Source organism: Lathyrus oleraceus, chromosome 4 (assembly GCF_024323335.1).
Source record: "Lathyrus oleraceus cultivar Zhongwan6 chromosome 4, CAAS_Psat_ZW6_1.0, whole genome shotgun sequence".
Classification (NCBI taxonomy): domain Eukaryota; kingdom Viridiplantae; phylum Streptophyta; class Magnoliopsida; order Fabales; family Fabaceae; genus Lathyrus; species Lathyrus oleraceus.
Window position 1 is genome coordinate 42,878,487 of NC_066582.1, and position 25,728 is coordinate 42,904,214.

A 25,728-nucleotide genomic window follows, 5' to 3' on the forward strand; every position below is an offset into this window, starting at 1 on the left:
ACTGCCTTTGACTGTCTTGACTTGGGATTGCTTCATCTGCAAGACAAAGGTTAGATGACATATTTTTTATACTTTTGGTTAGTGGTAAAGAGAAAAGCAATGATATACAAAATTCAAAACATGCTTGGTGATCAAGAATCACTCTCAACAAGGTAACCCACCCACAGGGAAGGAGGCAAGATGCACAATGATCCTTGAGGTAATGAAATGATATGATATGATGTCATGAGGGATCTTAGGGACAAAATTGGGGTCTTACAATGGGTAAGGCTTTAGTCAAGAGGGGTCATATCAACCTCGACAAACAAGCCATGGAAGGGTAATCAAACGGGCTCTTAACCACTGACACTGAACGTCAGGGTGAGCAGATCAAAAGGGTAATGAGGATAAAACCTCATAGCTCTTAACCCTGGACAGGGTGAGCTCATGACAAAAAGTGGGGATTCAGAAAGGTGGAACCCTCTCCACTGCCTGACCGAACAAAAGATCTTGGGCTTTTGTTCTGAAGCATCGACACGTAGTGCGAGCATAAAGAACGACACACAGAATAACGGGGGATTGACTACTAATCCCTTTTATCCGTCAATTGCCTCTTCGTGGAGGTCTTTAGCACTGGTGCCTCTTCTTGGAGGTCTTTAGGTATAAAAGTAAACACACACAAAACATCGCCTCCTATCGAGGTCTTCCAGCTAAGAAAGCGGTAAAATGCGGGAAAGATAAAGGGATCAAGAGATCTACCACACGGATAAAAATCCGAAGTAATAACAACTAAAGAAGCAAGAAACCCGGTGATCTCTCAAGCTAGCACCATCAAAGAAAGCAAGTCAGCAAAGTAATCGGAATAAATCTCCAAATGGTATCCCACAAATAAAGTGGAATACCAAGCAAGCTATCTCTTCAAGAGTCATGTGAGCCCTCACAAAAACTCAACAAACAAGTTAGAATGACAAGATGGGGTGCAATCAAGAGTCGCACAAAAGAAACATAACAACAACAGTGTCAGGTAAACAGAGCATAGATGCAATAGAAAACATGTCACAACAAAACACAAAACAGATTAGAGAGCAAATAGAAAAAAACAGCTATTGTCATCATCGCTACTGCTTCGCTTAGCGAGATGCTAGCGAAGCTTCACTACATGTTCGCTTAGCGAGGTGCTAGCGAATGCCTGCGGGTTCTGGATTCTCCATTGATAACAGTACGATTTCAGAAACCCCAAACCCTATGGTATCCATCTCAGCAACGAAGTGATCAAACATTCAAGGCATTATTCTACACATTCATGCACATCTAAAACCACATGTGAAACCTAACGATACCCACTCTTCCAAATTCACCCATGATGCCTCATACGTTCAGAAATTTCAAATTGAAAGCATAAAGTAATGGAGATAGGGCAAACCTGATTGGAGAGATCAAATGAAATTGAATTGCCCGGTTGGGTTTGCAAAGCAATCTTAGGGTTTATATGAGATGGAGTTTTTTTTCTTCAGTGTCTATGAAGGCTGCTCTGAATTCTGTTAGCTCTTCTCTCTCTCTAGCTCCTCTAGGGTTTTTCCACTGAATTTTTAGAATTTATAACCTGATTTTCGTGGCTTGGTGGGCTCAAATGAGAGAGGTCCAAGTCCAAGATTTTTCTGTTATATTTTTAAAACGCGTGGGCTTCGCCTAGCGAGCATGACAGTTCAGATTCGCTAGGCGAACCACGCTGCTTGCCTAACGAACATGACAGCTCAAGAACAGACTTTTGCTCCTTCAAGATTAGCATTTTGAATGATGAATAGACCCCATTTGAACATGTTGGAAGTAACTCAAGTCATTCCCTTGTGTTGACTGATCGCCCAGATAGAACCCACAAAGTGTCTTGGATGAAATTCAAACTTCTTGGATCTAATTCTGATTGACATGATGAAATGCAATATGAAATGTAAAATGACTTAAAAATGAATGCATGAATGAGGGGTAAAACATAATCCCATGCTTCCAGGAAAAATGAAGGGTAAATTTTGGGGTATTACACCTATCAAGACGCATCACAGTCAAATTGGGAACCTCATTCCAATACTTCACTACAATCATCGATGCCAACGTTGCAAGAGCATCTGCCATACGGTTTTCACCTCGAGGGATATGATGAAACTCAACCTTTTTAAAGAAAGTTGAAATCCTCCTCGCATAGTCTCTATATGGTATTAAACCGGGTTGATTCGACTCCCATTCACCTTTGATCTGATTCACAACCAAATCGGATCTCCAAAGACATCTAAATGCTTTCTGAGATCAATGGCCTCTTCGAGCCCCATAATGCAAGCTTCATATTCATCCATATTGTTTGTACACTTAAAATTCAATCTAGATGTAAATGGAAAATGCGTGCCTTGAGGAGTAATAATCACTGCCCCAATGCCATTACCATACTGATAAACAGCTTTATCAAATACCATGCTCCAACGGGAACCAGGTTTTGGCCCTTCTTCAAGCAATGGTTCATCACAATCTTTCATTTTCAAGTACAAAATCTCCTCATCAAGAAAATCATACTGCACTTACTGGTAATCTTCAATTGGTTGGTGAGCCAACTGGTCAGCCAAGACACTACCTTTGATCGCTTTTTGAGATCGGTATTCGATATCATACTCTGATAACAACATCTGCCAACGGGAAATCCTCCCAGTTAAAGCAGGCTTCTCAAATATATACTTGATTGGGTCCATTTTGGATATCAACCAAGTGGTATGGTTCAACATGTACTGATGCAGACACTTAACAACCCAAGCCAATGCGCAACAAGTCTTCTCTAGCATAGAATACCGAGTCTCACAGTTGGTGAACTTCTTATTGAGGTAGTAAATAACATATTCTTTCTTTCCATTCTCATCTTACTGACCTAGAACACAACCCATACTATCTTCAAGCATAATCAAATACATGATCAATGGTCTTCCTTCAACAGGTGGAGACAAAATCCGTGGTTCAAGCAGATATTCTTTGATACTGTCAAAAGCTTTCTGGCAATCTTCGGTCCAATCACAAGATTGATCTTTCCGAAGAAGCTTGAATATAGGCGCACATGTGGCAGCCATGTGTGAGATTAATCTTGAGATATAATTCAAGCGGTCGAGAAAACCTATGACTTGCTTCTCAGTTTTGGGTGCAGGCATCTCTTGTATTGCTTTGACCTTGGCAGGATCAACTTCAATACTCTTCTCGCTGACAATAAAGCCCAACAACTTACCAGAGCGGACACCAAACGTAAACTTATTGGGATTCAAGCGGAGTTTATACTTCCTTAAACGCTGGAATAGCTTCAACAAATGATCAACATATTCCTCTTCATTAATGGATTTTGCGATCATATCACAACATAGACTTCAATCTTTTTATGCATCATATCATGAAAAAGAGTAGTCATTGCTCTTTGGTAAGTTGCACCAGCATTCTTTAAACCAAAAAACATCACTCTATAACAGAATGTTCCCCAAGTTGTAATGAATGTGATCTTCTCCATATCTTCGGGTGCCATCTTGACCTGATTATATCTAGAAAATCCATCCATAAACGAAAAGACTTTGAATTTAGCGGTATTGTCTTCCAACATATCAATGTGTGGCAGAGGGAAATCATCTTTTAGACTGGTTTTATTCAAATCTCTATAATCAACACACATGCGGACTTTTCCATCTTTCTTTGGCATATGCAAAATATTGGCCACTCATTGCGGATACTCAACAGTCACAAGGAAATCGACATTAATCTGCTTCTGCACTTCTTCTTCGATCTTTACTGCCATATTAGGATGCATTCTTCTCAACTTTTGCTGGACTGACGGGCATTCTGGCTTCAACAACAATCTATGCTCCACAATCTCAGAATCCAACCCAGGCGTGTCTTAATAGGACCAAGCAAACACATCTGAGTATTCTCGGAGAAGATCAATCAACCCCTTTTTAACCTCTGGACACAGTCGAGACCCAATCTTGACTTCCTTCACATCATCTTCGGAATCCAAGTTGACTAGCTCAATCTTCTCTTCAAATGGCTGAATGGCTTTTCCTTCATGCTCATGAAGACGAGACAATTCATCACTCACTTCTTCATCACTTTCCTCCTCAGCCTCAAACACTGGGAATTCAAAATTTGGAGAAGGATCATTGCATTCAATGGGGTTAGAAACCATCATGCATAATGATTTGATATTTTGATTTTAGAGAAGTGATTTGCGACCAAATATTATGCAGATGGACAATTATATTGTTTATTTATGTTTTTTTTTGTGATTACCATTTTCAGAATAAAGCAAAAAGTAAAATCAAAACATCATAGATGTGGATGAATAGAATTATATTTTATTGATGATCAAATTTGAAAATTCCAAACAATGTTCACTTCTCCCTTAGGCATAGGAGAAGGATTTTTGAAAACAAATAAAAGCAATTACTTAGATCGATGCATAATAATAGGAATATCAACAGCAGTCCAATTGTTGCAAGCCTTTCCATGCGTCACAAAATTGGTGCAGTCTTCCTCTTCATCGTCCTCTAGCACAGCAACTAAGTGTTGTTCATTTCCATGAATGAACTCTCCGATATGGAAGCTGAGTTGCATATCCTCTGATCTAACAGCCAACGAACCTTGCTGAAAACCTAGACCGATTCTATTCTTGTTATCGGTGACCTCTACTACTCGCCCCCATTGATCAACAATTCCTTCTTCAACAATCTTCCTTGCATCTTTTAATGAGGACATAGGTGCCCCAACTCTCTTTTCAACAGCAATATATAAGGCTTGGAACAGAGTTCCAACATCATCCCCAGCTTCAACATAAGAGAAAGATGACAGGTGGCTAACCAACAACTCCTTCTCCCCGCCAACAATGACTAATTTCCCGTTCTTGACAAATTTGAGTTTCTGATGTAATGTGGAGGTAACCGCTCTTGCCTCGTGGATCCATGGCCTTCCCAACAGACAACTGTAGGCCAGGTGGATATCCATTACTTGAAAGGCAATCTAGAAGTCACCCAGACCTATCTTCACCGGAAGGTCCACTTCACCAATCACTGTTTTGCGTGAACCGTCAAAAGCTTTGACGATCACACCAATATATCTCATAGGCGCTCCTTGATATGACAGCTTTGATAATGTTGACTTCGGCAACACATTTAACGAAGATCCGGTGTCAACAAGAACATTGGATAAAGCGTCATCTTTGCAATTCATGGAGATATGCAAAGCCAAATTATGATTCCTACCCTCCTCAGGGAGTTCCTCATCACAGAAGTTGAGATTATTATAGGAAGTGATGTTATCTACAATATGATCAAACTGATCCACTGTAACATCATGTTCCACGAACGCTTGCTCTAGGACTCTTTGCAGTGCTTATCTGTGTGCTTCTGAAATCATAAGCATAGACAATACTGAAATCTTCGAGGGGGTTTGGAATAGCTGCTCCACTATATTAAACTCACTCTTCTTTATCAACCTAAGTACCTCATCATCATCGTTAGTCTTCAAATTGATGGATTCACCAGACTGATGCTTTGAAGCACTAACTGGATCTACTGCAGGCACTTCCACCTTCTTACCAACTGTTGAATCTTCCACATCTTTTGGGAACACCGGTCCAAACACTCGACCACTGCGGGTCACCTTGGTAACATCAGCAATGCTCATGACAGAATTGGTCATAGGTAATGGAACCTCTTGACCATCATTCACCATAGTTGCATTATACTGATAAGGAACAACCTTATCGGATGCGTACGGGGCTGGACCCACCACTCGTATGACCAACGGCGATACCGATCTTTGGCTGATACCGTTACTTTTGCTGCTATTATATTGAATCACCACTCTCTTGGGATTCTTAAACACGGGAACAATTACATTGACATCATGATCTATGTGTCGGGATTGAACAATCTGAATCATACCCTTATCCATCAACCACTGGATGTCTCTTTTCACAACCATACAACCCCCCGGGTTAACACTTCAGATAGCACATCCATCATGGTCTTACTCACAATCACTAACCAAGCAAATATCCTTGTGCATCGTCACCAAGGACCTTCTTATGAAGTGTACGTCAAATACCTTGAACTCCCCTGGACAACCGTCTACCATATTAACAAATGAATTTCCATGGGCAGGCAGTAGGTTTGCTTTAACATTCGGTGCATGGTCCTAAAAGGACACCATTCCACTCTTAACTATCTTTTGAACTTCATACTTGAGTGGATAGCAGTTCTCAATGTCATGTCCAGGTGCTCCTTGATGAAAAGCACACCGGAGTTCTGGCTTGTACCACCATGGAAGTGGTTCAGGAATTTGCGGAGGGTTTCTTGGTTGGAGTAGGTTCTTGAGAATCAAAGATGGGTAAAGCTATGCATACGTCATAGGAATAGGGTCGAAAGAGACCTTCTTCCTTTCAAAATTCTATTGTTGATGGTTGTTGGTACTGTTGTTGTTGTAGGTGTTTGTTCGTTGTTGTGGTTGTTGTTGTTGATTTGGTGCTAATTGACTTGCTGAAAATACAGGAATAACCGAAGATACCTGATGATGATGTTGACGGGGTGGTTGACTTTTTCTGATTTGAGGCCTCCTCTTCCTCCCACTAACAATTGCATTGGATTCATTATCCTTCTTCTTACCAAAACTATTTCCGTATCTCTTGTTGGACGGTACTTCCTCCTTAAGCAACCGTCCTTCGCGGACACCTTCTTCTAGCCTCATCCCTATATTTACCATTTCGGTAAAATCACTGGGGGCACTGGCGATTATCCTCTCATAATAAAATGAGCTAAGGGTCTTCAGAAATTTTTTGGTCATCTCCTTTTCCTCTAAAGGAAGGTTGATCTGAGCAGCGAGCTCTCTCCATCTCTGCGCATACTCCTTGAATGTCTCCTTGTCCTTCTAAGACAGTGATCTCAACTGATCTCGGTCGGGAGCCATATCATTGTTGTACTTGTACTTCTTTACAAATGCTTCACCCAAATCGTTGAAAGTGCGGATGCTCGCACTATCAAACCCCATATACCATCTTAATGCAGCGCCGGTCAGACTGTCTTGAAAGTAGTGGATCAACAGCTGATCGTTGTCTGTTTGGGTAGACATTTTGCGGGCATACATCACCAAATAACTGAGCGGACATGTGTTCCCTTTGTACTTTTCAAAGTCAGGCACTTTGAACTTCCCTATAATCTTCACATTTGGCACTAGACACAATTCAGCAATACTCTTCCCAAATAGGTCCTTACCTCTCAAGGTCTTCAATTCCTTGCACAACTCAAGAAATTGATCTTTCATTTCATCCATTTTCTCATATACATCCGGGCCCTCAAATGGCTCGGAATGATAAATGGTGTCCTCCACACGAGGTAAGGTATGCACGACAGGCGGTGGCACAAGCATGACCGGGCTAGATGCCGGTATAGAAGCAAATGTAGGAGCAAAGCCTTCAGGCATGAAGTTCGGAGGCATTCCCCATGGGAATCCGGCAGGCATGGCAGGTGCAAAATGAGCAGCAGTTACAGGAACAATAGAGGTAGCCACCTCTGAAATGATAGTCCTCTGAGGAGGAGAAGTTGCAGGTGTTGGAGAAGACTGGCTCTGTGCAGCTAGAACTAACTCCATCATGGCAGTCAGGCGGGTGATCTCCTCTTTCAAATCTCTATTCTCTTGCTTAAGGTGTTCCATAATTCTGGAGTGATTGGGGCGAGTATTATATCGATGAGTCAACTTGGCTGAAGCACAGAAGAAACTCCAATGAGACATCTGGCGAAAGAGAAACCTGCTTATGCAAATGATGCATGAAATACAATGTTTGATTATTTTTATTTTCAAGGAACCTACTATATATTTGCAAATATATACATATATAACAATAATTGCAACAATTTTATATGACCATAAAAATCTCTTTTATTTATATAATTGGAAGGATTACACCGAGTACAATTTCAGAAACCAAATGAAAAATACAAGAGAAAAGGAGACTAGTCATCCTAAGGATCCCTAAAAACAATGTCAGAAGATCTGGCTGTAGGCACATACTTCCTTCGAATGTGTTGGATCTCGGTCTCAAAAAAAGCCTTCATCTGAGTCTTCTCGAGGACAAGCTGATCAACAATCTTCTTCCAAGCAACGAAAGACTGAGGCATGCTAGAAGATGAAACCTCCGACTCTCTCTATCTCTTTTTCACTCGGTCTTCAAGAAGCTCAATAAGTGCATCTTTGTCCTTAGACTCAAGCTGCAACTCCTCATGATTTTTTCTCAAAGCATGGAGCCGCTCTTCCCACATATCCTTCTCTCGCTTCATCTTGGCGAGTGCGTCTTCCAACTCCTCTACATCTTGGTTAGGGAGAGTTAATGGCTTAGCCATAACTGTAGACATAGGTCTCTCATAAGGATAAGGCATCTTCAATTCCAAAGCTCTTTTCTTCACCCAAAGAGTGTAAGCTTCCAAAGCTACACAATTGTGCAGACCAAGCTCAGGTCTTCCTTTTCTATGCACATTATGCTAAGCATGCACAATCTTCTGCTTCAAATGTTGGGGATCTTTATCCTCTTGATATAAAAGACCTTCTAACAACATGTTATTAGGTTTGTCTCTCAAGGGGAACCCAAGTTGACGACGAGCCAAAGCAGGGTTGTAGTTAATTCCTCCTTGTGTACCAATGAGAGGCACATTAGAGAATTCACCACAACTGTCAATAATATCCAAACTGCTCAATGAAGGATCATACCAAACTATATCATCATTAGTGAGTGACATAAGTCTCTGAGACCATCGTAGACATTGTTTGTTCTCCACAAAAGCAGGCGTCTGAGGCAAGTGCAAAATAAACCACTTGTACAGAAGAGGAATGCAACAAACAATAGTTCCACCACCCTTATAATTCCTTAGATGCAAAGAGAAGTACATATCACCCAACAAAGTAGGCATAGGATTCCCAATCAAGAAAATTCTAATGGCGTTAACATCAACAAAACCGTCAATGTTAGGGAACAAAGCTAATCCATTGATGAGCAACACAAAGATAGCTTCAAAAGCATCCATACTACCGGCCTGAGCAAAGTAAGTAGCTTCCTTGATGGGGAAATCAGATGGCAACCCAAACAATCCTCCTTTCTTCACCCAATTAGCCTTTATCGCAGACTTCTTCAAGTGAAGAGCTTCAGCTATAAGATGAAATCAGGGAATCTCTTCCAATCCACTAAACGGAACTTTGTTAGAAACAGGTATCCCCAAGAGATGGGCATACTCCTCCAACGTAGGCACAAGCTGATAATCAGGAAAAGTGAAGCAACAGTAGAGAGGGTCATAGAACTGCACCAACACACTCAAAAGTCCTTCAACCACATCAACTGACAAGATGGACAAAAGCTTCCCATGACGTTGTTTGAAGTCCAAGATCTAATACAAAAGATGCTAGATTCCTTAACTCTTTCATGTCGGGACATCTGAAACTGTACTTCTTAGTATTCCTTCGTCCACAATCCATGGTTTGAAAATATTTGCAAATAACACCTCAATTCCTTGAAATTTTCGTGTGATGAATGTTATGATGCGCATGAATTCATGAATGCAACAATCACAAATAAGGGATCACACACAAAGCAAACAAACAAAGGTCAAGGGATGAATAAAGTCATTATCAAGATCAATCATCCATTTTGGTGGATTATGGTTTACACCTTATCAACACCCAAGTTCCATTGATATTGACAAGACTTTATTGGATCAACCAAGAATCAAGGGTTTGTTGTAAGTCATGAGCATGGAATCTGGGTTAGAACCATCCCAAGGGAGTGAACTAAGGATAAAAACCTAAAGATCATGTTCTAAAAAGTTCCCAGAGTCTTAATTCCATCTATCGGATATTACAGGTTAGGATGACTGACTCATCAACCCATAATATTCTCAAGAGAAACTCGTATGAGTGTAGTATCGCGTAACAACTATTATCAAGTCTACACTTGAACAGTCTCCGCACTACGTCCTAAATAGGCCAAGAGGGGTTAAATGTTCTACGGTCCTCAGCTTCTCGGACCCCAAATTAGAGATAGTAATGCCTAACCACAAATACTTGTGTGACATTTCCAAATCCAAAAGGGTCTCCACTGAGCGGATGGGTCTCAAGCCACATTGTTAAGGACTACTCCACACAAGTAGAACATGACTATACCATCCTACTATCCTAATTGCACTCAAGTTCGGGTTACAACTTATCTCACCACTCAAAGATCACCGAGTACAACAAGCAGATTATATCATACAAACAAATATACATACATCAAATATACAGTTATATACACACAAAAAAGTAGGCTAAACCCACTGGAGACTACTCCCCAGCAGATTCGCCACTTAATTTCTGTAGCGGTAAATTCATGATCATTAATCTATGGATAAGCTAGACATCAAATAACAAGAGTCGCCACCGCACTTTAATTGTTTCAAAGGGAAAAAGGGAAAAGTACGAACTGAAGGAGAAGGGAGATCCAAAACACAACGAAATTTAAAAAATTTCTCCTTTAGTGATCCTTACGAATGGGCATGACCAATATTAGAATCGTTACCACTTGTGACGATTGTAACCTTTGATGCAGATCTATGGAGCGATCACGAACGTTGAACGATGACAACGCCTCTACTCAGTTCACACGAACGGAATCCTTCAATCTCAGTGCTAGCTGCTAAGAATGAATGCTTTGAGTGAGAGATAGTGAGAAACGAAATTGCAATTGCACAAATGCTTTTGCATAAGGGTTCTATTTATAGAACCACTTGTGTGGGCTGCAAGCTAAAAAGCCCACTTAAGTGTATGTGGCCCATATCTTATAATATGCCAAAATCACTTAAGCGCGTGGTACCTTGCCATATTTCGTATTCTACTTAAGTACACCGTGCCTTACGATGTTCTACAATTCACTTAAGTGCACCGTATCTTACGATATTCCTTAGTTACTCTATCTCTTATTAATCAGTCCTTTTGTGTGTGACCCTGTAGGTTTTCGCGGCATTGACAATTATATTAAATCACGTATTTAACATAATAAACAGTGAGCGGTATCTAGCAACACATCACTGCTGCCCAAGACACGAAAATGTCATGTGATCTGAAAAATCCTTTTGTGATAATACTTATGTGTACAATTACCCTTTTGCCCTTATGTCTATATTGAACACAAGGCATAAACCGTGTCATCCTTGTCCAGTTCAATATTGGGCCCATAGACATTTATCCTGTTACGCAGGATGGGCAAATTCCATCTAGGTCACTCATGTCCCTCAGCATGCTTCGTGGAGTACACATCAATTGTCTTTATGGTCATCTAGTTACAGACAATGTTTGATCAACAATAAGGCACTTGACTCTACATCTAAGGTTCATAGTGGTTTCAGGTCGAAGGGTGGTGTACACCATTATCACCATGAGAATAAATTATGACACTTTGTATAACATTCTATATAGTATTCTCATAGCAGGTCAATCCAGTATAAATATTACTCTTAATATTCATACCTATGTTTAAGATTTGATAACTCCTTATCCAGGATCCATGAGATGTGATCATCAGTCTATATACATAATAGTCTTACTGCTTTAATGTTATCCCACTTCACAATAAAGCTCGAATACGAATACTTTAAGAATAATGTCCTTATGTTTAATGTGATCTCATGATTAAGTCACACTTGATACATTAAACGGACTAGCTATTCTAGGGGTTTTATTAAACAAACATAATAAAGAAAAAGCCTTTTATTATTAATAAATAATTCAATACAAGTACCAAAAGTATTGGCCTCTAGGGCTTACACCAACAATCTCCCACTAGCACTAGAGCCAATCAGGCATACCCCTAATGCCCATAGATCTAGTATGGCCATCATGCTTCTGCTGCGCAAGGGGCTTTGTCAGTGGGTCAGCAATATTGTCAAGTGTAGGTACTCTGCATATTTTCACATATCCTCTATCTATTATCTCTCGAATGAGGTGATAATGCCTAAGTATGTGTTTGGATCGTTGGTGAGATCTAGGCTCTTTAGCTTGTGCGATAGCACCATTGTTATCACAATAGAGACCAATGGGATCCACAATGCTAGGAACTATGCCAAGTTCACTAATGAACTTTTTTATCCAAACAGCTTCCTTTGCTGCACTTAAGGCAACAATATACTCGGCCTCAGTTGTAGAATCAGCAACTGTATCTTGCTTTGAACTTTTCCAGCTCACAACGCCACCGTTTAAGCAAAACACATAACCAGATTGCGATCTAAAGTCATCCTTATCTGTCTGGAAGCTAGCATCGGTGTATCCATTTATAGTAACCTCTTCTTGACCTCCATATATCAAGAATGAGTCCTTAGTCCTTCTCAAATACTTAAGGATATTCTTGACAGCTACCCATTGAGCATCACCGGGATCAGATTGGTACTTACTCGTTGCACTTAAAGCATACGAGATATCTGGTCGAGTACATAACATGGCATATATGATAAATCCTATTGTAGATGTATATGGAATCTTATTCATGCGATCCCTCTCTTCCTTAGTTGAATGAGATTGTGTTTTTGATAGACACAAGCCTTATTGCATAGGTATGAATCCTTTCTTGGAATCATGCATATTAAAGTGTCTCATCACTTTGTCTATGAATGTACTCTGACTTAGGCCAAACAGTTTTTGAGATTGTAACACCTCAAAATTTGCTCTCCTCTCTTGGGACTAGCATAACATATTGCATAACATTTTTAGGTCATTAAGCATTGCATATTGCATATCATGTGGTTGCATTGTGCAAGCCATTCTCCTAAGTCTTGATCAGAAGATAGGAGGTTATGTGCAAGCTAGGGTTTCATTGGACTGGTCATTAATCATCTGAGGATGTGGAGGTCCAAATTAAGGTTTTGTGGTTCTCAAGGAGATTGGTCTTCATCTTGTTTGAAATGATTCATCATCATCATCATGGTTTGTCATCATCAAGTGTTGGAGCATAGTCCTTGAGATTAGGGTTTTGACCACTGGTCAACCCTAATCAGTTGCATTGGGCCAATCAGGGCATAGCAAGGAGATGGGGTCTATGATGGATATGAGGATCATTCCATGATTTTATGGAGCTTATTGAGGCTAGGGTTTCATCTTTGAGCCATTTCATCAGAAGATTGGGGCTCAGATTGATCAGTGCATTGCCAAATTCATCTATCAGTTGGAAAAGTCAACTGTGGTCAACTGTGCTTGATTTTATGGATTTGGAGGTGGGAGAGAGTTGGATACACTTCATTCATGTTGAAATAAGTGTTATTTGACATTTCAAAGCTCAAGAATGAAGAAAATAAAGTCAGGAGAAAAATTGCCAAAAATAGAAAGTGACTTGTAATGGAAGTTTCCTAAAATGGAAAGTTTTTCACATCAAAATTACGTGTCCAAAAAAAGCTTCAAATTAAAATTTGTTCAACATGAAAGTTGTAGATCTTGGTCTCACCTTTCCAGAAAGTCCAAGAACTTGAAATTCCCATGTATGGTTGACAAGTTATGGTCCATTCATTTTCCAAAAATGCCTATAATCAAAGTGGCATAACTTTCACATGGAGTGTCCAAAATGAGTGATCGTTTTATGAGAAAACTCCATTTCACATGTACTTTCATGGTGCATAATCAAAATTCATCAAAAATGGCCAATGCAAAAGGTCAATTTTCAAGTGTACAATTAAAATCCAAGGGCAAAATGGTCCAAGTTGAGAAATAATTGGAATTTTGGAATGGGAGTTTTTGCAACACATCACAAATGCCAAATAGAAATGGTTTGAACTGTCATGAGTTGTCAAGGATCAATATTTGGCTAGGCTATTTTTGAACTCTCACTTTAAGTGCATTTTTGGCATGACATAGTGAAAATGAGAAATACAAGGCCAATTGACATGAGATCAAAGCCAAAACATTCCAAATGGCAATTAGAAGATGTCTGAGCTGTCACATTGCTGTCATGTGGCCTAATGTGAAAAGTCATTTTTGCCCTTGCCTTAAGTTTAACATTATGCTAATCAAATGCATTTTTTGCTAATTGGTGATTAAGAGGTGATTAAGGCATGAGTATAAAGCTCTAATTATAACTGAATTGCAAATGATAATCACATTCTCCAAGATCCATAACAAACTTTCCCTCCAAAAGTGCATTTTCTCTCAAATTTCATCAAGCTTTTTTTCAAGATTTCTCCATCATTTCTCAACGAAATTGAAAAATTCTTGTTGATTCATCTTCCATGAACCTTCCTCTCTATCTGTTTTGGTGAATTTGTGCAAGAAGCTACAAGATTCGTGACTGTCCAAAGTATGTTCATCAATGGAGTTTTGTGATTTTTTCCACTTGGATCAACATTGAGCTTAGCTAGGCATTACGTTCATCTTCCTCGACCTTCATCATCACCTGTTTGAAGCTATAACATCGTGAATCATCAAGAATCATTGCTGCCTTCATCAATCGGTCAGTTTACGAATCTTACCATTTCTTTAATTATGATATGCTTTTTGTAGATCGTTTAACATAGATCATCATGATGTGATTAGTTTTCGATTTGGTTAACTGTTGAATGAGAAATCGTGTTTTGAAGTTTGATGTGTGTTTACATTTTCGCTCGATCCGTGAGATATAGTGAGAGTTAGGCAAAATCGTTCACATATTCATGATCCTTGTGTTCATACGGTTCCAATGGTTATAATCATGTTGATTTTGGTGAAGATTTATTGTTCATGATGTGTATGCATTTTCTGGAAATTTCTTGTGAAGAACACGAACAAAAGCTGCGTTTGATCCGTTTTTTCTGGAATTGCATTTGAATAATCTGTTTGCCGCGCCCAACTTCCAATCAGAATGCTCCGTTTTCATTTAACAAAACTACGCCGTTTTGGCGCTTGTGCAAAGAATTACAAAACTGCCACTGCAGTATTTATTTAATTATTATTTCAATTTCATTTTTTATTTCATTTTCATTTTGTTATGTGATCTTCAAAAATTCCTATCTCACTCATTTTTTATCCAAATTGAGTGAGATTTTTTGCATTATTCTCATGATGATGTGTAGAATTTTATGATGAATTTTGTGGATTTTTTGCATGTATGGAAAATTAAAATGCCTAGGGTTTGTGGAATATGTCACATTTGTATACACTTTTCCATATCCTTCATGAAATGCTCATACTTGTAAAGAAATGAATGAAAATTTTTGTGCTTATTCTGGACATGTTGGTGGTGATTTCCCTGTAAAGTTTATGATTTTTGGATACTTGGTGATGGAGATATGATTTTGTGAAGTAAGGTGTGACAATTTGTGTCACACCTAGCTAGGTCAACTTTCTGATTTTATTGGCCTGGCCTAGAAATGTTGATTGCTCCAATTTTTTGTGTGAATGATCATTGATATGTCAAGATTACATGTGATTTTTTCTGGAATTTTTGATGGAGTTTTCTAATTGATTGATAATTTTCTTCTCTGTTGGCTCATTTTGTGAATTTGTGTGACACATGTTGGCATTTTGTTTATGAAATTCTCATATTGTATTGGATGAAGATGAAATTTGGTGTGAGAATTCTAGACACATTATAGGACATCATGATTTTGATCCCATTCATTTCTAATATGTTGTCACTGTTTTATGAATTATTGAAAGGGATGCTTATGTTGATGCCTTGAATTGGCTTGTATAAATGTGTCTGGACTTCTTGATTTTCATTGACCTACTTTCTTTTGTCCAATTGAGCTTAAAATTTACATGCTATACCTTGAATGTGTCCTGTTTAGGTGTGAATTTTTGTGGAATTAATTGAATTGTTTTGATATGCTTTTGATTGAGATAGTTCTGTTTGGACTTTTGGAGTTGCAAATTGCATGTTTGATACTGAATTGTGCATGAAATGATAATGGTGATTGATGTGAGCATGGGACCAATTGCATTTGCTTTTGATTTGTTTGAATGTGATTTTGGATAAACTTCACTTGCTGTTTTGATTTTTTTATCCCCTTTGGACCCTAGGCTTGGCCTAGTGGTCTAGTTTCTCACATTTGGTTTGGATTTTCAGGTTGAAATGCAAAAAGGCTTAAAGAAAAAGTGCAAGTTGATTAAATTGAGTTTTGTTTGATGTTGTGAACTAACATTGGCTTTGTGTTGTAGGTTTGATGCTTGAGCTTGAGCTCATGGCTTGCACTTATGTGCATTAACTTGTGTTGTCTGTATAGATTGACTTTTGCTGTTTATTGTTGGTTTGTCTGAGTACTGATGATACTTGATTGATTTCAGGTACATTTAGTCGCTTACAGTTCTTTAAGAACTTGCTTGCTGCTGCTTGGTTTTTTTAAACCAGTTGAGGTAGACTCTCTATACTTCATGTAGTCTGGAAGACCTGGCTTGTTATTTAGCCAGGCAACTGTCTGAAGTCCTCCTTAAGAGGCGATGTTTGTGATTGTTTACTTTTGTGCCAAGCAGGTAAAGACCTCTATGAGGCAATTGGCGGAACCCAAGGGATATGCAATCTATCCCCCGCTATTCTGTTGAGTCGTCCCTCTGCTCACACCACTGTGTTGATGCATTGGGACACAAACCCAAGATCTTGTACTTTGTACAGTTGTGTCAGAGTCTTGAGCGTAGAAGGGTCCCTCCGTTCTGGACCCACGCTCCTTTGTCTGAAGCTCTCCCTGGTCAGGGATAAGAGCTGTGAAGTCTAATCTTCACTCACCTTTCATCTGCTTCACCTTAGCCCCTCAATGGCAAGGTTAAAAGCGAATACTACCCCTGTACAGATGACTTGCCTAGGCAGTCAAACCCATTGTTTGAGCCCACTTGACTGGATATAGTGTGTGCTATGTGAATACTTGCTTGAAATGCTTGTTTTGATTTGTTTGATGCTTGCATGCTTGCTTCTTTCCTGGATAGGATTAGCTTGCTGTTGTGCAAGTAGATAGAAACCTGAACATAGGGCAATGATGCATGATAACACTAGGCTCGAGTACAGCTCCCTGGTAGTGTGTCTTCCCTTGGTTTCTGGCTAGAATTTCTTTCCCTTTCAGGGGAACTACATCGCCCTGATCCTCGTTCCAGACGAGGTATGTAGGCAGGAGACCGTGCGAGGTCTCTCCGGGCACCCTTTTTCTTTTTTGCGTGTGTTTTGTTTGGCAGCTATCAGGCTCGAGTTCCCGACTCCCTGTTAGTCTGTGTGTGCCGTTTCTTCTGACGTCTCAGCGTCTCTTCTGGCTTGCTTGTTGACTTGTAGGCTCGAGTTCCCGACTCCCTACTAGTTTTCCTGTTCTTTCTTTCCCTTTCAAGGGAACTACATCGCCCTGATCCTCGTTCCAGACGAGGTATGTAGGCAGGAGACCGTGCGAGGTCTCTCCGGGCACTTTTTTTCTTTTTGTGTGTGTTTGCTTGTTATCTTCTTGTGTGTGTTTGGTTCGGATGCCGATGTAAGTCCAGTGATTGGCGGTCGGGCTCCACGTTTGCCTTCTGGTGTGCGTTTTGGTTCGGATGCTGATGTAAGTCCAGTGATTGGTATTCAGGCTCCCAGTTTGCCTGTGTTTGTTTGTTTGTTTGGCGTGCGTGAGCCGAACTACGGCAGCTCTGATTCTCGTTCCAGACGAGATACGTAGGCATAGGACGCGATGTCCTAGCGAGCCCTCTTTCTCTTAACCCCACCTGTGTTGTCTTCGGTGTGTGTGTGTGTGGTGTTTTAGCAACCTTTTCTTTCTTTTAGAACGTGAATCCCGTCGAGTACGACGGACGTGAGGGGTGCTAATACCTTCCCCTTGCGTAACCGACTCCCTTACCATTTCTCTTTGGTCGCGAGACCATGCTTTTTCCAGGTTTCTCTGAGCGTTTCCTTTCCCTATTTTGGGATAAATAACGCGCAGTGGCGGCTCTGTGTTGTTTTTTTTGTTTTAGCCCGCCGGTTGTTTTTTCGCGGATGCGACAACTGGCGACTCTGTTGGGGATTCATGACTACATGAGATGTTGACCTGTGCTGGTCCATCTTCCCTAAGCGAGTCTCTCCTAGCATTCTAGGGTAGTTTGGGTTGCTTGTTTCGTGTTATTTATTGCATTTATTATTCTAACAGTGTATATATTTGCATAAATATTTGCATGCATCATACTATCGTGTTGCCGTCCTCTGTGCAGGTGGTTCCTCTGTTTGGGGTGGGTGTTCTGAGTGGGGCTAAAACCCAGGCCCGAGTATACACCTAGGATTAGTGTGGTCTCACGTTCCTCATTTGCTAAATCAGCATATTGTTGCAACGTGACATGCCACAAGCCAGACGAGGTTCATCTGATAGTGCTTTCCATTGTGGAATATTCCACTTTGGTTGAGTTACTTCATTTGAGCTGTTGACTCTGGTGACCGATCATTTCCCGGATCTTTGGTTTAGACGATCTTAAGGGAGCTACAATGGCACACCCGAAAGGGCAAACCCATTGAGTATCTCTGCCCGATTGTCGAGACCATTATCCGCCTTAGGATGACCTGATTAGAATTTACCTGTGAGGGGAGGGTGATTCTTTCAGATGCATGTTCAGAGGGTGACTGTGATGGTGACTAATGGTTCCGTTGATCAGAGTCATATTTATCAGTCGGATTTATGGTCATTTCTTTCTGAGACGCCGGAGTGTTGTCCGAGGTATTTATCAGTGGGGATCCGTTTATTTCAGGATTCCCCGGGCCGATTCAGAGGTTTTCAGGTTATCTGCTCAGAGATTGTCTGATGTTGATGAAGATGATGATGTATCTGTCTTCCGTTTATTTCGGAATCTCAAGTTGGATTTGTGGTTACATTTTCCCTCAGATGGTTGTGATCAGTTCAGAGATCGAGGCTTCAGAGCAACAAATGATCAGATGACTTGGAGGATGGCCCAGTGCATTGCATACATCTGCATCATTCCCGTTTTGCATTCATCTGCACCTAAACTATGCCTAGCCATATGGGGAGCATTATGGATTGAGAATCTGGTTGAGAGACATCTGGATGTCAAAATGTTATTGGTGAAATATTATCTGTCTCGATGAAACCAGAATCAAAGGACAGAATCTTCCTCGTATGGATAGACGTGCATTCATGCATATTAACCTGTTTGCTGTTTTGCAGGAATCATTGCTCGTGCTCGCAGAATTGTACCTTTGCACTCAACCCGTCCTCACAGATACTTCACCAGACGCAATACTCCCAGACTAATGGATCTCCCAAACACAGATATCCTCGAGCTGAAGGACAAGATGACTGAGCTGATCAACATCATGCAGGGTTTTGCAGTTGGTCAGAAAGCTTTGGCTGACAAAGTTGAGAAGCTCGAGCGGGCTTCAGCGGCTAATAGTGGTGTAAACCTGGATGGTGTCTCCAACCAGGGGCTGGGTGGATCCAGAGACGGTGGAAAAAGAGCAACTGTGGGTATGGTAAATGATAATGCTGGTGGTTTTGGCACTGCTACAGGGGGTCAACCTGTTCAAATGGGTCCTAATCTGAAGGATAGCCTGTTTCCTCCATTCTTTGGGGTTGACGATGATAGAGAGGAAGACCGAGAGGCTGATCAGTTCTCCATGCATAACGAACCATTCGGTCAATATGGTGCCCAACCACAGAACAAGGAGATTCAACTGCTGGCAGAAAAGATCAGAGCTCTTGAAAGCTATGCCACTCCTGGGGTGGTCAACATGTCAAATATGGGGCTAGTCGAGGGGGTTGTGATCCCACAGAAGTTCAAAGCGCCCTCATTTGACAAATATAATGGGAGTTCCTGCCCGGAGACTCACCTTCAAGCCTTTGTCCGCAAGATCTCTGCATACACTAAAGATCAAAAGCTTTGGATGTACTTCTTCCAAGACAGTCTGTCTGGAGGATCCTTGGAATGGTATACCAAGCTGAAATCTTCTGACATCAAGAGCTGGCAAGATCTTGGTGACGCGTTCTTTAAACAGTATCAGTTCAATGCTGATATGGCTCCGAGTCGTACCCAGCTGCAGGGTATGTCTCAGAAGAATAACGAGGGGTTTAAAGAATACGCTCAGAGGTGGAGGGAGTTGGCTGCCAGAGTTCAACCTCCGCTGGTGGACAGAGAGATGTCTGATCTCTTCATGGGTACCCTGCAGGGGGTTTTTGCTGAAAGGATGGTGGGTTGTCCTGTCACAAATTTTGCCGATATTGTGGTGGCTGGGGAGAGAATTGAGAGCTGGCTGAAGCTCGGGAAAATCCAGGGTGGTAATGCTTCGTCATCAGGATCGAAGAAGCCCTTCGGGAACGGTCAGCGTAAAAATGAGGGTGATACCAGTGCGGTCTACGCTCGAAGAGGACCCGGTAGGGATTGTTACTTCCAGCACACTGTTGCGGTAACTATTCCTGCTGACAATCAGCCTGCGCAACAGCAGCGTCAGCCATTCCAGCAGAGGCCTCAGAGGGCTGGATATCAAGTCAGGGGGAGGATGAATGATCGGCATTTTGACAGGCCGCCTGTGACATACTCTTTCCTATTGAAGAAGTTGAAGGATCTGGGGCTGGTACAGTTGAGGACTTTGGCACCTTTGAGACCTGATCAAAGGCCAGCCAATTTCGATGAGAATGTCAAATGTGAATTCCATTCGGGTGCTCCCGGGCACAGTGTAGAGGACTGCAAAGCTTTTAAGCACGTAGTCCAAGACCTGGTGGATTCTAAAGCAATCAACTTTGCTCCATCTCCCAACGTGAATGCCAATCCCATGCCGGCACATGGTCAGGCGATGGTGAGTGCAATTGCTGAGGATTCAGATCGCGTCTGTGCGGTGGGGGAAGAGACTGACAGTGACTGCGAGTTTGATGGTTGGATAAAGCCGTGCGTACCAGGGATGGAAGTCCAGAACTGGAAGGCCTGAAAAATCAACATTGTCACTCATCCGGAAGAGTAATGTTTCTTGTTTCTCAGTTTTATTTGCATGAAAGCCTTGCGTGTTGCCCGACACGTAATGGTTCATTGTAAGGGCCACATCATGTTCATAATTTGCAACATTTCTGCATCATAAATAAATGGATGTTTTTCAATTAAAAGCGGTGCTCCCTGTTTTTCATTTATTTTTGCAGTTTAAAAACAAATAAAAATGGCAATGTTTATTTTCATTTTTCTCTTTTGTGATTTGTCTCGTTCCGAATTCAAAAATAATTCTCCGGATCTCGTTGATAACAATTTGGTTACACCTCATATGACTTCGACAAACCGATCTATCATGCTAAAGAAGAAGGCGAAGAAGATTGTGATCTGCTGGAATTAGCCAGGTTGTTTAAACAAGAGGAGAAGGTGATTCAGCCGCATGAAGGGCAAGTTGAGCTTGTTAACCCGTATACTGCCGGGGTCAGAAAGGAAATGAATATTGAGGCCGCTTCAGAGGCAAGTCGAGAGCAGAATGGTATCCATGTTAAAAGAGCATGTGGATACCTTCGCCTGGTCATGTCAGGATATGCTAGGGTCGGATACCGATGCCGTTGTGCACAAGTTATCATGGAGAGGAGACTGTCCTCTAGCGAAGCAGAACTCCGGTGCTACTTATCAGAGAGCCGTGGTGACTGTGTTTCGTGATATGATTCATCATGGAATCAAATGCTATGTTGATGACATGATAACAAAGTCCCAAATAGAAGAGGGGCATCTGGCAGATCTGGCCAAGTTGGTTAACTGATTGAGACAGTTCAAACTGAGGTTGAATTCAAGTGAGTGCACTATCAGAGTGCGATCCGGTAAGCTGTTGGGGTTTATTGTCAAAGAGGAATCGAGGTTGATCCTGCTTAAAAAAATAAATAATAATAATAAAAATAAAAATAAAAATAAATGGCGCCGTTGCCGGGGAAATGCCTGAACCGAGAACAGAAAGAGGTTCATGGTCTATTAGGTAGATTGAATTACATGTCATGGTTCACATCTTATCTAGCAGCCACACGTGAACCCATGTTCAAGCTGAGAAAGAAAAATCGAACGGTCAGGTGAAATAATGATTGCCAAGGGGCATTGAAAAAATAAAAGAATAAGTTGCAGGAACCTCTGATTCTGACGTCTCCCTGTGGAGGGATGACCATCAATTCTGTACTTGACGGCCTTCGAGGGGTCTACGAGGTGTATTGGGTCAGCATGACGAGTCTTGTCGAAAAGAGCATGCAATTTACCTTAGCAAAAAGTTTACCGACTGTGAAACAATACATTCACTGCTCGGGGAACTTGATGTACTTTGGCATAGGCTGCTCGCCGACTGAGACAGTATATGCTGGTTCATATCACTTTGTGGATTTCGAGATGGATCTGATCAGGTAGATTTTTGAAGAGCCAGCAATAACCGTACGGGTTGCGAGAGGGCAAATGATTTTGATTAAATACGATATCCAGTACATCTCTCAGAAAGCAATCAAGGGGAGTGTATTGTCCGATTACCTCGCTCAGCAACTTATTGAGGATTATCAACCGAGGAAGTTTGAGGTCCCTGATGAGGACATCTCGAGGTGCTCAAATCGAAAGATTGTGAGAGACCGATCCCGGAGGAGGGGCCTGGACCCTGAATCCGAACGGGTTCTGATGTCTGATGGGGTTAATGTGAAGGAGTTGGTGCTGCTTTGGTGATGCCGAAAGGATCCCACGTTCCTTTTTGCTACCCAACTAGCATTTGAATGCACCAGCAAGGGTGGATGAATATGAGGCTGGTATTCTGAGTATCGATGCGTACATCTACTGGGGCAACGCCTTTCTCATTGGTATATGGAATGGAAGCGGTATTACCTGTTGAGGTTCAGATTCCCTCTTTGAGAGTCCTGATGGACGTGAAGTTGCAAGAGGCTGAATGGGTAAGAACCCGGCACGAAGAGCTGAGCCTGATTGAAGAAAAGAGGCTGGCAGCCATCTGCCATGGGCAGTTATACCAGCAGAGGATGAAGCGTGCTTTTGACAAGAAGGTACAACCTCGGGTATATCACGTGGGTGATATGGTGCTGAAAAGGATCCTTCCTCCTCAAAACGATCGAAGGGGCAAATGGACACCTAATTATGAAGGTCCATTCGTGGTCAAGAAGGTCTTCTCTGGCGGAGCCTTGTTGCTAACGACCATGGATGGCGAGGATTTTCCATCCCCTGTGAATGCGGACGCAGTTAAAAAATACTTCGTATAAAGAGACCCGCTGGACGAAAAGAATAAAATAGTCCAGGCAAAAATGGGCATCCCGGCGAACCGAAAAAAAATAGAAAGAAAGGTTCGGGCAAAAATTAGGGATAAAATAAAAAATGTACACCCGGCAAGTCGAAAACCTGAAAAGGCGACTTGGGCAAAAAGGGGTATCCCGGTGGACTGAAAACCCGAAAGGGCGGTCCAGGCAAAAGAGGGATTGAAACGAACAACTGCGTCTGGCATGATCGTTTGCGCTCTGGTTAAAGCATCATGGATAATACCCGGTGGGGATCAGTCAGAAGCGTCTTGCTCAGAAGGCAGAAAACACGGAGAGTCTGAGGACATATGGGGTGTAACCGAGTTGGAATTCGATGAGATCACGGGTTTCACATTGCCATTAGGATAGATTTTTCCTTTTGTGCGCAATTACCTCTTTTCAGGAATTGCTTCCTTTGTATTGCTCATTTGAGCCACACTTTTCCAATTAATAAAATGCATATTCAGTCAAATAATTTTGTTTTTTGTTTTCATTACCGCTTTGATTGCAAAAACATCCAGATATTTTTGATAAAGAATCTTGCATTTTAAGACATACAGGTCCCTTCCAATGCATGCCTATAAGATTGAAGCTTGAAATCTTATTAGGAAGGTTGAGTGACCCAAGTGTTGAAATCTTGACACGCTTGGGGCACGGTTTTATCTAACGATCTGTTTTGCAGGTGCTGTTAGGTATTTTCACTCACTTGCAGGTTGTGATGTGGAAGCTGTTGACAAAACAAATCCCCATGGAGTCCCATCAGTGACAAGCAAGTTGGAGAAGCGACGAAGAGACGTTGAGACGTACGACGATCCTTGAATGTTAATCAAGAAGACTCTTCAAAATCGGAAGATTGGAAAGTCTGTAGAAATTCCCCGCAGAGTCCAATCAAGGATAAGCGAGATAGAGAAGCAGTGCAGAGACGACGAGAGACGTCCGACGACCCTTGGAATTAATCAAGACTCTTCAAAGTCGGAAAATTGAAAAGTCTGTATGATCCCCAGGAGTTCGCTCTCCGTCGAGCGCGGAGCGATTGGGAATACAAGATGATGGAGCAGAAAAGGTCCAGACGAGTCTGGGAGTTCTCAAAAGTGGAAAGATGATACGAGATTGGGAGGTGGATACCATGGTTCGACAAGTCGATGGGTGTTCTGTACCAACTTTTCTCATTTCCCCAGCTAGGTCCCCAAGCAGAGTTGTGAGGACTAAATCCCCAGCAGATCCAAGGTCTGTGGATCCCCTAGCTAAGTCAGGATGGTTATCCCCGGCAGGTTTAAAACGGTGTTTCCTCAGCAGCCAGGCCAGAAGGTTGCTATTCCTGAGTGGAGCGGGTTTCAATGAAATATATCTCCAGCAGTGTTCATCCTACCAGTGGATTAGATGAGTTTCCGTAGCAGACTGATATCTGCATCCCCAGCTGAGTTGATTCTACCTATGGATTGGAGGGGTCGTCCCCAGCGGAGTGGCATTCGCTTCCCTAGCAGGGTCAGGATGGTTATCCCCAGCAGGTGTCAGATCGATGCTTCCCCAGTTGCCAGGCCTGGAGGTTGCTGTTTCCCAGCAGAGTGTTTGTGAGCATTTTCCCAGTGAAGTCGTCAGGTATCTGTAAGGGTTCTCCAAGCAGAGTCGGGATTGATATCCCCAGCAAGTCGAAGACTGTTGTATCCCCACAGGGCGTTGGTGGTTCTTATCCCCAGCAGTTTCCCGAGCGGATTGGGTGCAAAGGAGGTTCTTCCTCAGCAAGGGATGCCTTTTCCCAGCAGCAGTGCTTATTCCCCAGCGGGGTGGAGATCGGAGTATTGACGAGTTCCTCAACGGAGTGTCTCGTGCTCCCCAGCAAAGTCCCTTGAGGGGGATACTTTTTATGCATTCATCATGTAGAGTAAGCATAGCATGTTGCATAAAAAAATAAATAAATCGCGTAGCATTTCCATAATTATGGAGCATTACGCAGAAAAAGTCATGCATCATTGCAAGCATAGGCTAGTCTCAAGCTGTGGTTATTGTTTGAGAGGTGGTTTCGACAGAAGTTGGAAGATGTTACTCTGATGGGTTTAGCATCATGATGTCAGATCAGCAATACTCCCCAGTAGTGCGATGCTGGAGGAAACTTTTCCGTCGGACAGAGATAGAAATGTTACGCGATCAGCGCGACTCGAGCCGTGGTTACCACTTGAGATTTGGTTTTGCCGGACAGTGAAGACGATACTCCGAGGAGTTCAGCATTGTGAGTTTGGAGCAACAGTATTTCCCAGTCATCAGTAAATGTCTGGTCGAGCTTTCTTTGGTGTCAGTAAACATCATCATTCGATGTCCAGTAAACGTCAAGTTATTTCCCAGTCATTGTTTAATGTCTGGTCGATCCTTGTTTGATGTCCTGTCAACATCCTTGTTTGATGTCCTGTCAGCATCCTTGTTTGATGTCCTGTCAACATCCTTGTTTGATGTCCTGTCAACATCCTTGTTTGATGTCCTGTCAACATCATTGTTTGATGTCCTATCAACATCCTTGTTTGATGTCCTGTCAACATCCTTG